The sequence below is a fragment of the Hemitrygon akajei genome, chromosome 20 (genome assembly GCF_048418815.1).
Source record: "Hemitrygon akajei chromosome 20, sHemAka1.3, whole genome shotgun sequence".
Taxonomy (NCBI): Eukaryota; Metazoa; Chordata; class Chondrichthyes; order Myliobatiformes; family Dasyatidae; genus Hemitrygon; species Hemitrygon akajei.
Genome location: NC_133143.1, coordinates 52595936 through 52614527, shown reverse-complemented (window position 1 = coordinate 52614527; position 18592 = coordinate 52595936). Strand labels below are relative to the sequence as shown.

Sequence of the window (18592 nt, the reverse complement as noted above, 5' to 3'; positions counted from 1 at the left end):
GCACTTGCCTTTGTGACCCATCCTTTAGCCACTTCTATTTTCTATATCATTGTCAAAATTTGGTCACCTATTTAATCCCTTTATTCTGTCAGTTACCTTGAATAAACATGTCATTATGGTGTTCATGTCAAATGAGCTGGTTAAACACATAAAATGCTGGACAAACTTAGCAGGTCAGGCTGCACCTATGGAAATGAATAAATGTTTCCGCCCGAGACCTATCATCAAGACTGAAGATTGAATGATAGCTATTTGACATTATTTTGGATATTTTCTGGCCTGAGTCATGATATCCCGGTCAATTATTTTAAAACTGGTTAAATTAGAGAAGTTCTTCTCCATTTAATCTGGTGTTATGGGTCATGTGAAGTGGCATGATCGTTAGGTCAGTTACTCTGTAGAGGTCTGAGCTGATGATATGAAGCGATGAGTTCAAATCCCACCATAGCATTTTGAGAACTTAAGTTTAAGTAATTAAAATAAATGTTCTGGAACTTAAGAACCAAATTGTATCAACAGCGGATTGTTCTAAGTACCAGCTTTGCCAGTGATTTTTGAATAGTGTGTGCGTAATAAGTAACATTGGCCAATAATGGTTCCTGTAATGTTACCACAAATGTAAAGATTACTTACTGTGACTCACTGCTGCCTGGTATTGTAATGATGTTATGTATGGAAACTAACAGAATGACACTGTCTAGATGAAAGGAATTGATTGGATCTATAAGCTATTGCAAGAACAAAGCAGCTTTGTGTAAACATTTCCGGCACTCTAGGGAGTGACTAAAAGAGATGCTGAGACATGGTGTCAGAGTTGATGAAATTATGAAATGTAGACAACATGCCTAAACTGGAATTCCGAATCACAGGAAAGATCCCAATCATATGAAATAATACATTGTCATTTGTGAGAGGCAGTGGGCTGTGTGAGTCAGTTAAAACAGTATGTAATTTGACTATTTAAGTCACTTGAGCATTTCCAGGCATGTAACTTGTCTAAAGAATGGGGATATCAGCACAAGAGGTTTGCAGTCTATATTGAGCTGGCTGCAATAGATGAACCAAAGGTAAAGTGGTATTTTTATCTTACTGGTCACTAGTGAAGAGGATTTTGCCATTACTAACTCCCTCAGCAACAAAAAAAAATCTGCTGGAGGAACTCAGCAGGTTAAGCAGCATCCGGAGGAAAGAAAAGGAATTGTAAACATCTCGGGTCGAATCCCTACATCCCTCAAATGTGTCTGAGGGAACTGTGACAAACACATTGCACAGCGTACATTCCCTGGCTGTTAACAGTTCTTTAATTGCAAACAGGAACAAGGAGGTGCATTTTCTCCTTTCTTGTAGAAGATAAGGTGGTCAGCAGGTATTTGGAATACTGCAGATTTGAAAGACTTGTGCATTAGAGATCAGGTAATATGTTGCATATGGCATTCCAGCCTGAAGAATGGTGAGGACGTGAAAACAGTTTACTCTAGGGTGGAGAATGTAGGTATACAAAGTTACTCATGTCCAGGCCCTGTAAGACAAAGTGCAGAACAGGGACACTGGAGCCAAGGTGGTTTAGGTATTTCAAGAATAGTGCACAACATGAGAGGCTGAGAAAGAAGTCTGCCATGTGGATTGGAAGATAATCTCTTCAGAACAGATTGAAGCGGACGTTGAAAATCTATGGAACAAATAGCTGAGCTGTGAGGGGACTGAGGCAGGATCTGTTTGGAGTGCTAACTGAGATTAGTGAATCTAGTACCATAGGGGATACATTTTGTGAAAGAATAACCCGCTGGATGTTGATGCCAGGGCAATCAGTGGCATTTTACTTGACCTTGGAGTAATGAGTGAAGTACTTCCAAAGCCAGCCATTAATCTCAAGGCAGTGGAGTTGAAACCAACATGTAAGTACAGTTAAATGAAATGATTACACTGAAATCAGCTGGAGGTGATGAATTCAAAGAATAAGGAGAGAGGTGATGTGAGTGTCACTCTATTAGGTTGGAGGGATGTTACACCTATACTTAGAACTACTACAATACAGCAGATGGGATCGATATCTTCAGTAACTTCAGTTACTTCAGTAAGAACAGTCTCTTCAGCCATAAAAGTTACTGATGAATATGCAGATGGAGCAGGGAAACAAGAAGGCAAAAATTATCTACTCAAGATGAGAGGTAGCAGGTAATCTCATACGGCCATGCACACATACACAAATGTCCATGCACGAAGAACTCCAGTGGCTGTCAAGAACACAAAGCTGTGTTGGGGAGACTAACTGCAGCACCATCAACAGGCGTGTCCTACCTGGCTGCATCATCGTGTGGTATGGAAGCTGCAAAGCTTTGGACTGCAAGAACCTACAGTGGATAGTAAAAACTACCAATAGAATCACTGGGATCTCTCTCTCCCTGTTTGAGACATTTACCAGGAGTGTTGTATATAAAGGACCCAAAGCATTGTTGAGGATCCCGACCACTCATCTTACAATCTCCTTGACACACTACCATCAGGAGGAAGGTATAGGAGCATCAGGACTAGGTCTGCCAGACTGGGTAACAGCTTCTTCCCTCAGGCTGTGAGACTAACGAATACCCTGCCACAAATGAGGTCTTGTCACTAAAATAGCAAGCTGTGCTGCATGCTTCTCATGCATTTTGAATTACATTTTATTGTCTGTGGCAATATCTTGTTTTATATGCTATGTGTAATATTTGCATTGTGGGTGCACCGTGTGTAGTGATAGAGCTATGGATTAGGGTTAGGTGTGTATGGTGGTGAATCCATGCAGAGTAAGGTCTAGAATTAACTCAGACTCAAAATAAACAAGATGACACGAACAAAATCCAAAAGCAAAGTCAGAAACAGCAGTACCAGAAATGGAACTCCTACAATTGAGCACAAGGCTCTTGCATTCAGACTCTCCATGAAGAATGTGGCAGTCAATTATTGGCAGTCTGAGTCCTAAGGGGGCAATGGCAGCTAACCATCCTCCAGGGAACTGCAGTGCCGAAACTTGGATGCCTGGCCACTGTTCAGTGAGGACCACGACACCATGGTCTGGAGGGATCGTTGTTTCATTTGGTTGTATATATGTACAGTCAGATGCAATAACCTTGAACTATGGCAGTGAAATTATCCCCAGTAGACATGGTTACCATCTGGGTATCCAATCTCTAGTGCACTGAGAAATTATGCAACAAGCTGTTAATTAACAAGACCCCGAAGCCAATGACATCACTGAGCAGAGCCTTTACTTAAATAAGGAGTTACTTGCTGTGATCTTCGGACTTGGGAGGTTTCATCAATACATACGCGGCCAGAGATCACAAGCCACTTTAAATCATTGAGTTAAGCCCATTCATTGAACTTCTTAGAGGGGCTGGAAGATGTTTGCCAGGAAGGAAGACAACATGAAGATTTGCTGTGATCATGTAGACATGCATATGCTGCTCCATACTTATCCAGACCTACCTCATAAACATGTGGCTACGGAGGATTTGGTGCCTTGACAATGAAGATAAAGATCTGAAGATGATCTTTTTTTGTCCCATGTACATCAAAATATACCGTGTGATGCATCATTTTGCATCAACGCTGTCCTAATATGCGTTGGGGGTAGCCTGTGTGTCTTTGGAATGTAGGCAGAAACCAGAGCAGCTGAAGGAAACCCATACCGTCACATGGAGAAGGTACAAATTCCTTACAGGCAGCCAATTGAACCCCAGTGGCTCATCGCTGGCAGTGTATTGCATTACTTCAACTGCAATGCTGATATGCTAATGTTGCAAGACCTATTCAAATGCCTTAAACGTGGATGCAGGAAGTGGAGGAGTTTGTCCAAGAAGATGATGCGATGCAGCCAGAGTTCCGGACAGGATAGAAAGAAATGCAGTGTGGTGTTGAGCCTGCTCTCGAACTACGCTTCCACATGAGAGATGAGCTGGCAATTCATGGTAACATCATCTTCAGAGACTGACTGCTGGCATTAGGGTAGCAATGAAGGCCCTCTGTCTCTAGTGGTGCCCACAGCTCCCTTCATCATATCGGTAACTTCCTCTCAGTTTTCACTGCTATGTCAGGTGGAGACTCAGGAATACCATTACACTCAGATGTAGAAGGATTCTTCATTGCTATTTCTATAACAATTTTGTTTACCAGTTAGGGTTGTTACCCCTAAGCTGAACCCCTGAACCTGGAGGACCAGTGGACCACTCTTAGCCTGGTCTTTACCCTTTGACCTATTTGACATGGGTGACCTGACCAACAGCCAAAGTACAGGACCCTGACTCCAGCCAGCGTAGCTCTCTGGGTCACTGGGGCTTGCAAGCCTTCAAATCGCATGACAAGGCTGTGGTCCTCTTGCAGGACCTTCAGAGACAGAGAGTCCTTTCTCCCCAAACAAGAATGTGCTCACTTTTTACCTCAAGTACAGAATAGTTTCCTGTGCTGAGTGAGACAGAGATGAATAAGATGCTGAGGGTCTATACTTGGAAGGGTAGGATGTATAGATTTATAGAAATGAGAGGAAATGCTTTATTCTCACACAGTTGCAAACAGAGCCTGGACTACTCAGGTGAGATTTATTTCGTGGCAAGTAATTATTTTTCTCATAGCTGGGAAACAGACTTCTTAGAAAACACCCACTCACTGGTGATCTTTGACAAAGAGCAGGAGGTAGCTGTCCCAGAGATGCTGATTGCTGGTTATCCATCATGGCTTGCAATAGAGTTTGGAGAGCGTGACCACCTCACTTTCCACAGAGCAGCAACCAGGTGAAGAATGCTGTGACAGTGGCCAATGATCTGCTGAAATAATGTAAATTATCATATTATCATAATGCTGAATACCCCCGGCCTCTGTGAAAGCCCACCCACGAAGTGATGAGAGATCCTGTATGGACCCCTGTGAACAGATCAATTGAGACTCTATTGCTAAGAGCAGAAAAGGCCACTGGAGCCAAGAGTGCAAAAGGGTGCAGAAAGGAAATGGAAGATGGTCAAAAGAGGACAGGCAGACCACTATCAGAGGTGTCAAATACCTGTCACTTCCATGGGAACACAGATTTGACGAAATCCACACCAGTGTGGTAGATGACTGTTTTATGACACCACACATGACACACTGTAGATCATGCAGGGTTACACAAGGGGATTGCCCCTCATTGGAGGAACCTAGACCACCTCAGGAAGATGTGAAGCATGCACAACTCTGCAGAGGACATCTACAAAAGGCAGCATCAAATATTCTCACTATCCAGGACATGTCCTCTTCTCATTACCATCAGAGAGGAGGTACAGGAATGTGAGAAGGCATACTCAATGTTTTAGGAAGAGCTTTAACCCTCCACCACCAGATTTTTGGAGGGTGGAGTGGGGAAGGGAATAATTTGAGAAACTGGGGAAGGCAAAGCACTGAGCAAGAAGGGATCTGACAAGGGAGGTCAGTGGACCAGGAATTAAATAGAAGAACGTGGGGAAACAAGAGGGAGGAAGATCAAGGTGATGGACAATCGAGAGGAAAGCGGGGTGTAACAGGGACACGGGGATAAGGGAAAATGGTGGCGGGAGCTGGGGTAGGTACTGAATCCCTAAACCTGACATCATAAAGAAGCATTGGATGGTATGGCTCCTGGCTCTGAAAATGTGTTCACTATTGAAGTCCTGAGGTGCAAATGAAGATTTTACAGAGGGGTAGAAACCCTCTATGGAATGGTTTTGAAAAAAAAAACTTGTAGTTTCCCAAAGCTGTTCCCAGCATTCTTGAGTGAATAAGGACCTATTATTATTCTGGCTTTATCTAAACTCATTGAAACATGAAGTGCAATGATTATTCCTGCTACCTCTTGCAAATTTTCAGAACAAAACGGTACATTGAACTCCAAAGGCCAGGTTGCTATGATCTGAGCTGTAGATTTCCAGACAGTGGAATTCTACATATTGTGTTCCATTAATTGATAGGAAATGTTCAGCGCAGAGCATTTTAGAAGCCCTGAAACTCTCCCTTGCTAATGATTTATTTCTGCAGTAAAGTATCTAGCAAATATAAAACTGACAGGGAGAAAACAGAAGCTGACACAAACTGAAGTTTAATGAGGAGACCTAATCAATGGATTCTGTATGAATGACTCCCACATTTTCAGTCACCTTGAGAAATGATGAGCGACCCATCATTATTCTGATGGCAATGCAAAGCACGGTGGTCAGCAAAAGTCATCCAACTGAGCTTTGTGATGTGCAACTTTAAATGAATACAGCCGACTCCTATTCACCCATTCTACTGTTTGCAAACCAGTGTTTAAAGATCCATTTTAAATTTCTCATCTTGTTTTTTCACCCATTCGTGGACTTATCCTTCCTTGTATCTGGAATATCCTGTTAGAGCTCCTCTGAAATTAATGTTTCGGCCGTTTCCCCAAATTTGACACACAGCTATTAGTAGACTTGATCTCTGCTGCCATGGCCCCCAACTCTGAAACTTCCTCGATAACCATCCATCGTTTTCCTTCTTTCAGACACTTTTGTATAATGTACCTCGTTGGTCACCTCTCCTAAAATTCATCACACAAAATATTGTAAGGAGTTAGATAATGCTTCCCTGCAATGTTTACCAAGTTCAACATAATATTAATCTAAACTGATCTGAAACATAGAATTTGTCAACCAAAGCAAGAATAGCCTGGGCTCTAACTGTTTGAATACTGAACAAAGAGAATCTAATTGTTTTGTTGCAGACTTCAGAGTATTGCTTTCCCTTGTTATGTTTTGCCTTGCTTCCCTGTCCAAATCCTACAGTTCGCCTGATGTTTTACTGAGCCATCCCCCTTCTTATGTGCTTTTTATCACCACCACCCCCAAAGTGCTTCCACATTTCAGTTTCTTCTGTTCAACATCGATAAATTTCCCAAGTTACACGGTGACATAAGTTCCACACGCCCTGTTGCACAATGCAAGTGCATTCAGGCATAGCACGACTCGCCCTGTTTCTGTCTCAGTCACGTGCTGAGCTGGGCTGTGTAGCAGGACCGAATAAAGGTGACCAAGCTGCTGATGCGAATGATAATGTCTGCTACAACTACTACACAGCAAAACACTCACCTTTTGAAGATCACTTATTATCACTCTCTAGTCCTTTTTTAAGGGATCATGGGAAATTGACCCTCTGGTTCCTCGGACCACTCCTCAGACCCTTCTAATCCACAGTGGACTGAGTGTCATAGTGTAAGATAGTGGGTACTTAAATCAGCTGAGCAAGAGGAAGACATAGGATGTTTCAGGACCTTTACTGCACCATCAACTTTAGAACCCTCTAAGACTGTCATGCTATCCCAATTCTAACCTATTGATTATTCCTGAATTTGGCGAGCTAGGTCTTAAAAGACAGAAATAATGGTGCCTACCAGAATACGCACAATTTAAATAATGAGCTGTTTGTGAATTAGCCATGTGAAGCTCCTTTGGGGAATTGTACTTGCATTAAAAACACATCATAAGTGATGTTAAAGGAAGGACATGATTCAGCAGAGATTAGAATCTGGGATGCTAACCTCCATTCATTGCTCTGATTTACAGGCTCACTTTCCGGGCTCTTTCCAACTCGTGTTCTCTGTATTATATTTATTCGCACAGTTTGTCTTCCTTTGCACAAAGGTTACTTGTCAGATTTAGTCAAGAAGACATCATCTATCCTCACCATTGGGCCCATCTATCGTTTCACTGCTACCACTGGGCAGAAGCGTGAAGTCCCACAGCAAGTTCAAGGACACTAACTTCCCTTCTGCCATTCATTTCTTGAACCAGCTGGCAAATCCCTACTCACTGCATCTTAGCAACACTATGACTTTTTTGATCACTGTGCACTAAATGGATCTTGTTTATTCTTCTTGCCTTAGTTGTATTCTTCTTTGTAATACCATGGTTTTTGAATTGAAGCGGGTTACTTTAAATTTTAGAGTGTATATTCTGGATAAATTAGTGAATCACTCAAATTTTACTCCCACAGTTGGAATCCCCTCTTACTTATCTGGTATTCACAAACCAGAACTACTAATATTTGATACATTCCCTTACACATTCAAGCTAGAGATGCTAATGCTGAATTGTCAAAGGAAGCAAAGGATCTTTGGTTGCAGGGAGAAAACGTTGATGTTTCTCAGCAGAACAGGCAGCATCTGTGAAGAGAAAATCAGATCAACACAATTGAATTAGAACTGGAAAAGTTGGGGGTGTCAGAGGTTTATGCAAGTAGATGGGCATAGAAAGGGAGAAGAATGAGCAAAGGAGAATGGTTGTGATGCATAAAAAAGGTTATTGAAAGGGTGATACAAGGCAAAGATGATAACAGAACAAGTAGTAGGAAACCGACCTAGAGAAGGTGTAAGGTGTTGCATTGTCAGAAGTCAGATCTGGGTAGAACCTTTACAATGAACAACAGGGCTCTGGGGGGGGGGGGGGCTTTGGAGAACAGAGGAACCTTGGAGTACAAGTACATGGTTGACTGAAAGAGGAGTTACCGGCAGGTAAGTTGGTGAGGCTGGCCTTTGTATATCAGGGCATTGAGTATGAATTGGGAGATCATGGTGCAGTTGTACAGGACACTGGTGAGGCTACACTTGGATTATTATGCCCAGTCTTGGTTGCCCTGCTATAAGAAAGATGTCATAAAACTGGAAAGAGTATAGAAAAGACTTGCAAGGCTCCTGACACAACATGGACAACTGAGTTATTGGAAAAAGTTGGATAGGCCAAGACTTAATTCCTTAGAGCATAGGAGACAGAGAGGTGACATTATTGTGGTAGAAAATCATGAGAGGCATAGATAGGGTTAATGGACTCAGTCTTTTTCCCCACAGTTGGGATATTAAGAACTAAAAGGCATAGGTTTAAGGTGAGAAGGGAAAATTCTTAGAGGAGCTTGAAGGGGATTTTTTTTTTAACACAAAGGGTGCTATTCATGTGGAATGAGCTGCCAGAGGAAAGGGGCTGAGGGAAGTACAAAACCAACTTAGAGGCTTGCCTACCTCAGTGACCCAGAGCGTAATGTTGGCTAGAGTCAGGACTTGTGCTTTGGGTCTTGGTAAGGTCACCCATGCCAAACAGGTCAAAGGGTAGAGGCCAGACTAAGAGTGGTCCACCAGTCCTCCAGGTTTGGGGGGCTCAGCTCAAGGCTAACAACCCTGACTGGTCAAAAGGAATTGTTACGAAAACAGCAAGGAAGAATTCTTCTCTATTTGTGTCCCACAGCTTGGACAGGTAGAAATGGAGGACCTTCATTGCTGCCCCAAACGCCAGCGGCATAAGAGACAGTTAGTTGCAAGTAAGTTAGCTGCAGTGTAGGTAGTTGATGGGACCTTCGGAAGGGTGTTAATGTACCTGAGTGAGAGAATAGGTTGCAGAAAATGTAGGAGGAAATGTGGCTGCTCTGAGAACTGGCCTCTTCTGTCATAAGAACATTCGAAGTGAAGGCAAATATCGGGAAAAAAGTATCAAAATGAAAACTGGATATTCACTTTGAACTGAGAAATCCTTCCTGTTAACTCAGGAGACTAGCTATAATGTTTGTATACTTGTCACTACAATTTTGTAGAATGAAGTAATGGAAATGCTGCTCTTAAATGAGTAACTCTTGCTTTTACACAGAGCCTCGGCCACGACTAAAAGCTTTTAGTCAAATTTTAGCCATTACTTCTGTATTTTGTTTAGTCGTTGATTGCTAGAAGTCTTACATAAATAGAATCAGGAATTGAACAGCAGCCTGTGGCAACAATTCTTCCAATATCTTTTACAAATCCTCAAGACAATGTTCTTTACTTGTACTGTTGGAATCTCTTATGCCTTCACAATATGTGGTCAGTCATTTAAACTCTCCTGCCATCCCCACCATCAGAGCCTTTTCTTTTCATTCATTTCCCTTCTCTTCCTCTTTCCCTACCTCTGTACTCATTTCACATCCATTCCTGTGTTAACTCAATCCAGTTCTGGTAAAAACCGTGTGGTAAGACTAATAAATCTGTCTCTGCTTCTGCTTCCAGCTGAGGCTACATGACTTATTGAGCAGTTCCAGAACTTCCTGCTTTTATTTGAAATGTTTCTCCTATTCAGAAATAGCATTCTAGTTGGTTGGATCAACATCGGGTATGGAGGGGCCATTGCACAGGATTGGGAAAAGCTGCAGACGGCTGCAAACTCAGCCAGCTCCATTATGGGCACTAGCCTCCCCAGCATCAAGGCCGTCTTCAAAAGGCAATGCCTTAAAATCTGGCGTCCATCATTAAGGACCTCCATGACCCAGGAAGTGCCCTCATCTCATTGCTGCCGTCAGGGAGAAGGTCCAGGAACCTGAAGACACACACTCAGTGTTTTAGGAAGAGCTTCTTCCCCTCCGTGATCATGTTTCAGAAGCTCCCACTATCTAATAAATGCTCCCAGTAGCCTCGGACAACCAACTCCAGCTCTCGGGAGCTCATCACATTAGCTTACTCTCCATATCATACTGCCCTGGCTTGTGTATCATGTAGACAGCTGGGACACAACATTCATAGTCATAGTGTGTATTTATATATAAATAGTTATTATGTATTGCACTGTACTGCTGCCACACAATAACAAATTTCATGACATATGCCAGTGATATTAAACCTGATTCAGGTTTTTAAGAACTCTCTATGCAGCACTATACTAAGTATGAATTGATGCTAGTTTACCCTGAAACTTTTGAACAGCATCAACATATAAATCCCAGTGTGATTCAGGAAGTAAACTGAATCAAAATAGTATATGGGTCTGAACTCTACTGGGATCTCAAATCAGCAAATTACAAGCATTATTGGTGATTAACACTTACTAAACCAGTTAGAGATGGTGTTTAGAATATCAAATGAGCAAGTTTAGATGAATGATGTTGTATATTCAATTGGTTCCCTGCTTAATTTAATTTCTGGTGAACATTTATTCCTCTCCTTCAGTAATTTGGTAGTATCATTTGATGGATTTCCATCTCTTTCATAACAGAGAAGGGAGAGGTGAATACAGTTCTGGGTGCTTTATCATGTCATTTATAAATGAGTCTAGCCTCACTTAGAGATGTATTTTAAAATTTGTATATGAAATTAGCATCTGAAGCCCCAGGACTTGAAAGTACATATTTCTGCTAAGCATTTACTCTGTTCGGAGAGAGTAATGAGAAGCCATTTGACTTATCATATAGCCCTTTAGAAAGGAAGAATGTATTGAATGATTCAGATGGGAGAATTGCATAAGTGCATGCTAATGCAGTTAGTTTCCTTAAAATGGAGTGTTGCAGAAAATTTAATTTAGAGAGTTAGGAATGCAACAGAAAAATTGTTGACAAGGTCCCATTAGTAGCCCTTACCAGCTCAGAAATAATAGCTGAGCAAATAATAGATAAAGCCAGACTCGGGAAGCACTCTGACTGAACAAGTGAGATTTTAGAGATCTGAAGATAAGCTTTATTTGTCACGGGTACACTGAAACAAGTCATTACGCGAGTGCAGTATAATGCCACAAACACGAGAAATGAAGATTCTGGAAATCCAGAGCAAAACACACAAAATGCTGGAGGAATTCAACAGGTCAGAAGCATCTATGGAAACAAATAAACATTCGGCACTTTGGGCCGAGACCCTTCATCAGGACAGTGTAATGTATTGTTTGCATCATATTAAATTAGCAGCAAGTGAATTGTAGCCTGCAATTGTCGCTATGCTTCCAGTGGAACATAGTATGCCCACAACTCACTAACCCTAACTGCACATCTTTGGAATGTAGGAGGAAACCAGAACTGTTTTGCTTTGTAACTTCAAAACACTAAATTAATTTAAGGAAGACACAGGAGTTTGAAATGTGGGTATAATTTTGTCTTTACTATAAGCGAGGTGCGCATGTATCACGTGGTAGCGTGATCACATATTCCATTAACGTATTTTTACATTAATGTAATGAATTATTGAAATGAACAGGTATTTTTAATCAGTATATATATAGGCTGATATATATACACACGCAAGATTATTCAAACATTACTTAAATATTAAATACACAACAGTAACACTTGGAGTTAACCCACATGGTCATGGGAGGAGAAGGTTCAAACTTAAGGACAGTGATGTGAGTCGAACTCTGATTTTATTTTACATGATTTTGTTATTACATTTTGCCTATTTCTGGTTGAAAATCAAATACGTGCAAGACAAATAATGATACAATCAAGTTCTTATCATCCAGAAAGTGTAAACCAGCCTAATCTCTCTTCCCAGCTTTCAGGTCCGTGACCTTGAAGGATACAACATGCAAGGTGCAGCTTTAGATACTTCCTAAATGTGATGAAGATATCTTCTCACTCTCTGAGTGAAAAACTATTTACTTGTGTTCTCTAATCCTTCTGCCTGTGACCTTAGATCCTGGTTGCTAATCACTGCTAAATGAAATAAGGTCTTCCTATTCACCCGACCTGGACTTTATTGAACTTGGATGAAATCTTCCCTATTCCAAGCAGAATAGCCCCAAGCTAACAATCATTCTTTCTAATTCAAATTCTCCAGAGTTGGCAACCTTTTAAATCTTTTCTGCAACTGTGTTTGTGTTATCGGATCCTTCTCACAATGACTTGAGCTGTACCCTATACTCCAGCTGTGCTTTAACATGCTTTATAAAGTCTGGCATGAGATCCCTGTTCTGATATCAATACTGAATGAATGCCCAATGATTGTATCTACTTGCTGTGTTACCTTTAAGGATCTGTGGCCATACATTCAGAGGTCAGTCTCCCCTGCACTTCTCAGTAAAGGTGTGAGTGTGCGATTGGCAACTTAGCTGTGCTTCCCTCACCCCATTGCTTGAAGTATTGGTGGGAACAAGACAGAGGTCAAGGATGAATTAATCTCTTGTAGCGAGTGCTCCTGTCTGAACACACTGAAGCGGGGATCACCTGTTGTCAATGCAACATTATTTCTCTTTTCCAAGCTTCCTGTAGCTTTAACCCCCCATGTCTTCTCGCTGGCAGTAACCATGAGGCACCTTTCTCAGTTCTTTCAGGAAATATCAACTGCTGTCAGGTACAACTTCAAGGAAGCATTTTCTTGCAATGGTCTCTCAAAACTTTAATAAGATGTGTTTAACTTTAAGGAAAATATTCATCAGCGGCTGAGCTGTGACCAGCTCCCAGACTGCTATTATTTAAATTGCAGGTCCATTTTGGAATGGGCTCTCAGAGAAAGAACACCTTGACGAAGAAGTCACAGCGCTGATAGAACGATGCGCCACCTTTCTAATTCAGATTCAGATATATTTATCACATCTTCATTGAACACACAGTGAAATGTGTCATTTGCATTGGCAACCAAGACACCTATGGATGTGCTGCCACACATTCTAACTCCAACAGCAAAAGCCCACCAGGCTTGGCAGAACAACACGGAACAAAATAGAACGGAACGTACCACACAACAAAGTAACAGCAGCAAAACAAGTCCCATTCCTCCCTCCCTCCCTCCCTATCCCATCCACCCATGCACATACACTGTCCTCTAAACCCCAGGACCGACCACCTTCTTTGGCCTCCAGCAGACTTGTGGACTCGTAGACCCAGTCTCCGGCCATTCGACCTCAACTGGACTTCCGATTGACCTTTGAGCTTTGGTCTATACTCAGATCAGCCTTCGGGCTTTCATCTGGATCTCCGATTGGCCGTCACCCATGTGGATCAGTCCCTTGTCTAGTCATTCTGAAGGCAAATCTAATGCAAAGAATTTGGAACAGCTATAAATCTGAACACCATGTAGTGGAATAGTCACAGTGAATCTGGACAGTATTGCAAATCCCAAGAAGCTGCGGGTCTGGATTTAACGTTGATGGGGAGCAGCTGGTGCTGGATCAGTCCTAATCCTTCAAAAGGGTTCAGTAAAGCTCAAGCTGAAATTACGTCTGATAACTTTCTTCATGTATTACAGACAAAGCATCTCTTTTAAACTCCCTTAATACCTACATGGAGATGCACATAATTTTCAGATACCTACATACTGTATGTCATTTTATCTGAGGATAGTGTATAATTTAAGTAAATTATATCATATAATTAAGCATATGAGGTGCTCCAGTATTGTCAAAGACCCCTCCCATCCTTCCACAATCTCTTTGACATCGTGCCGTCAGGCGATAGCTACTACAGCATTAACAAGCAGAACTGTCAGGCTGGGTAACAGCTTCTGCCCCAGTCTGTTAGACTTCTTCTGTCTCTGAGGACACATGTACACCCTGTCTGCTGCTCCCTCTCCCCTCCCCTCTGCCACCGACTCACGGGCATACTCTCAACCTGCACTGGTCACTTCTTATCTTTATACGACTGTTTGATTTATTTTAGTGGAGCCAGTCACACTACACTGTCTTACATAAAAATGCACCGTGCACTTGATGTCAACCCGTCAATCTTCAGGCCATGCCACTCAGGGCCTTGTGAAGCCTTGTGACGCCTTGTGACGCTATGTGCTGGATTGTAACTCGAGGAGCTGTGTATGACTATAAGTACTGTGTTTTCCACCTTGGACCCAGAGGAACCATGTTTCATTTAGCAGTATACATGTGTATGGTTGATTGACAATAAACTTGAAATATTTGCATTCTGTGCACGTGTGCAGGGCAGGCAGAGAGCTAAATAAATGGGGTGTGCATACCGCAGTGGTCTTAGCCTGTGGACAGACTGTGTTAGTAACCACTGCTTGGGGCACCAGCAGCAAACCCTGAGTGAGAACTCGCCACAAGGGCATGGGAGAGTTTAGCAGTTGAACTCCAGACAAACGTCATGCCCTGAGAAGCTATACATAGCTCTTGTGAATCAGAATCAGGTTTACCTTCACTGACACATCATTTAATTTGTTGTTTTGTGGCTGCAGTTCACAGCAATACATAAAAAAAAGTTATAAGTTATTATAATAAATACATAAAAATAATTAAGTAGTGCAAAAAGAGAACAAAATAGTGAGAGGGTGTTCATGGTTCACTTAGAAATCTAATACCAGAGGGGAAGAATTTGTTTATGAAATATTGAGTGTGTGTCTTCAGGCTCCTGTACCTTCTCCCTGATGTTAGCAATGAGAAGAGGACATTCCTATGTGGTGAGGGTCCTTAATGATGGAGGCTGCCTCTTGGAGCCATCGCCTTTTGAAGATGTCTTCGATGTGGGGAGTGCAACAGATACATGCAGGCAACAGAAGCCTGAGGCATGCTTGTACTGGGTGAGGAGGCTCCCAATGATTTTAACATCACGGGAGCTGTGTTAGAAGACTTGATTACTGACTGGGTAAACCAAGCAGACACCGGAGAAGCAGGGAAAAGGTTTGCGTGTGACAATGTCAGTTATAGTAGAAAAAGCATCAAAAGAGGAGAATGAAATAGCTCATAATTAATGTAGTTACTAGTTACACTTTAGTTACACTGGAAGCCTTGGTGTGTCAATTGAATGGTGAGACTTTCAGTTTACTTGATCATTATTAGAGCAGATAACATTGTGGAGAGAGGAATGTATCTACTCAAATAAGACTGTTCAGGAGGACACAAAAAGCCATGAAAGGGGTACAAAAGCACATTTGTTTTATTGTTGCTAAAAGCAACTGAAATACCATGCACAGAGACAGAATAATTTTAATCCTACACACTCAGAAATTTGAATTCAGTCAGAATTCAGGTGTATACCATATTGTGTCATAGACTGACCTCTTTTAGCATGGCAACTTTGGCCAGCTCTCCAAGACAAGTTTGCTCAATTTATTAGAAAAAAGAGTCTGACGTTTGATGCTACGTGAAAAATCTTGGCATCATTGAAAATGATCTTCCTGAATAGTGAAGAATTTTATCTAATGCCATAAGTACGCATATACAGTGATAACATGCGGTGTAAGAATGCTAACAGATACTACAGTTCTATAGCGGAGTCAGAAATTGATGAGAGTTGGATATTGATATTTTGGAAGCCAACCAGAGATTCAAAGAAAATCCAAAGAAAAACCACATATCCTCAGTATTTAAGTCAAAATTCAATAAAGTTGGCCTCAGCTGTTCTTGTAGTGCAATATTTTTTCTTAGAGGAGAAATCTTCACAGAAAGAAGTAACAAAGAATACTTCTACGTAGTATTAAAACCCATGAGAACAATGGAGAATGGGGTTAATATTTACACTTGAGCAGCAAGGATTAAAAACATAAAAGTTCAAGACAAAGTTATTGTTAAATTGTTGCTATATCTAATGGTCAGCATGGCAGCAGGTTACTTCAATGTTGGGAAAATTAAGTTTCCGAGTACATCTAGCAAGGTATCACAAAGAAAGAGTACAGTGAGCTTGAAAAATGTTAATGTTAAGATATGTAGCAATTCATGATGGCCAGTAAAGACTTATCAATGGCTGTAGCCAGTTACACTAATCAGTCAATGCTAATGGAATAGAAGCTAATCTAGAAAGAAGTGTCACTCTTAGAAATTTCAAAGTCATTGCAAAACTAAGCAGGAATGTTCAAAAATACCTGTACAATATTATAGACTATAATCCTCTTATCAACCAAGATGCTTTGAACCAGGGCAGCCTGCAGGTAATGCACACAGAGCTGAGCTGAATATGGACTCGCTCACTTATTCTTGTGTTTTATATTCTATGTTTTTGCTCGTCCTTTTTTTGTTGCTGTTTGCACAGTTTGTTTCTTGCGCGCATCAGGGGGTGGGGTGGGGGGTTGATGCTTTTCTTCGAACGGGTTCTATGGCTTTCTTTGTTCCATGGCTGTCTGGGGAGATGAGTCTCAGGGTTGTATGCTGCACACATGCTTTAATAATAAATGTACTTTCAATTCTTTGAATGTAGAACAATCAATAGTCTATAGAGGGGCTCAATCTTTTTTCTGTGATTTGCCACACTAGATGGAGAAAGGATGAGAAAAGTTAGAAGAAAATAGGGTTCTGATGAGGAGAGAAACCTGAATGTCTGAGCAGTGCCAATTTTGGGAGTATCTGCAGTACTGTGCAAAAGTCTTATACAAGGGGTGATTGATAAGTTCGTGGCCTAAGGTAGAAGGAGTCAATTTTTGAAAACCTAGCACATTTATTTTTCAACATAGTCCCCTCCTACATTTACACACTTAGTCCAGCGGTCGTGGAGCATATGGATCTTGGACCTCCAGAAAATATCCACAGATAGGTGATTGATAAGTTCGTGGCCTGAGGTAGAAGGAGATGAGTTATACAGCTCTCGTTACATGCACATGCAGTTCAACTCTTTGAGTGATAATGCAGAAAGTTTGATGTTAGTAACTCATCTCCTTCCACCTTAGGCCACGAACTTATCAATCACCCCGATGAGTTATTAACTTCAAACTTATATAATATATATATATAGAGAGAGAGCGCACGCACTAGGGAGCTTAAGACTTTTGAACAATACTGTATTAATTTTACATATTGAACTGTATTGCTGTTGCAAAAAAAATCATGACATATGTAACTGCTGATAAATCTAATTCTGATATGGATCTCTATTGTGGACTGAGAGTGGGAAGGAGGCAGGGAGAGGGGAATCGTGGTTGGGAAAAGGCCGAGGGAGAGGGGAGGGAGTAGGAAGCACCAGAGAGACATTCTGCAGTGGTCAATAAACCGATTGGCTGGAATCGAATGATCTTGCCTGGTGTCTCAGGGCTGGGTCTGTCTGCACCCACGCCGACCCTGCTCCTGGCACTCCCTCTCTGCAAACTGTCCTACACTCCTCCAACAGTGCTCCATCCTCACTATTCCCAACATCCTTTGCTCTTGCCTGATTTATAAACTTGCTCTCCGCACCACATTGACAAATACAGTACTGTCCAAAAGCCTTGGGTACCCTTGCTATATAAATGTGTGTGCCGAAGACTTTTGCATTACACTGTAAACAGTCAAAATTTCAAAAATGCGAGCTAGCAAAGTGACATTGAAGCAGACAGATGATGAATGTTACAAGTGCATCCTGCCTACTCAGCTAACAGGGCACTGCTCTTCTCTGCAGCTGATGTACTCTTTCTGAATTACTGATGTGCAGGAGACTCATAGCTCGATTCAGCTTGGTCTTGAGGGGACACTGGAAGAGAAGGTTAAGAAAGCAAAGGAAGTGTGATTTATACTGTGAAGAGAAACATTTTAAACAACGTGATAGTGCATGGGTTAACACCACCCAACAAAACTAACATTTAGAAATGGGATGCTAGTGTGGTCATTAATGTGAGCTGTGCAAAGAAATATGAAAATAAAAGATAAATTGCGAAGTAGACATTTTTATTCCCGCAAGGAATATACAAGGAAATACTGAAGGTTTATGTGATCAGAAGTTGATCTTATGGATGCTGTGGAAGAAATAATACAAGCCTCTGAACCAAGGCAAAAATAAGACTTCCCTTGTGTCAGCAAATCTAGACAACACTCATGAAATAAGTCACAATAGCCATTGTCTGAGCTGTGATTATGAGACTTGAGCTTTTCGAGACGTCCGTCTGAGAAATCAAAGAAAAGGTTAAGATTACTTTTTGTAAACTTAGCTCAGCTAGGACTGTAGAGATGTTCCTCATGTGGGGTATGGGAAG

The 18592-nt window shown here is 41.5% G+C and overlaps 1 protein-coding gene across 7 annotated transcripts in view; it reads left to right on the top strand.

Annotated features, from left to right (window-relative positions):
* The window catches only part of cpne4b (copine IVb), a 344224-nt gene that overhangs the window by 161021 nt on the left and 164611 nt on the right, over positions 1 to 18592 (top strand). Inside the window, exon 1 of one of the 7 annotated variants that reach the window (XM_073024316.1) lies at positions 980 to 1067. The exons of the other annotated variants lie outside the window; for them this stretch is intronic. The gene's annotated coding sequence lies outside the window, so the exon portion shown is untranslated. Of the gene's footprint in view, positions 1 to 979; positions 1068 to 18592 lie in introns of those variants that run through there. 7 annotated transcript variants of the gene reach the window in all.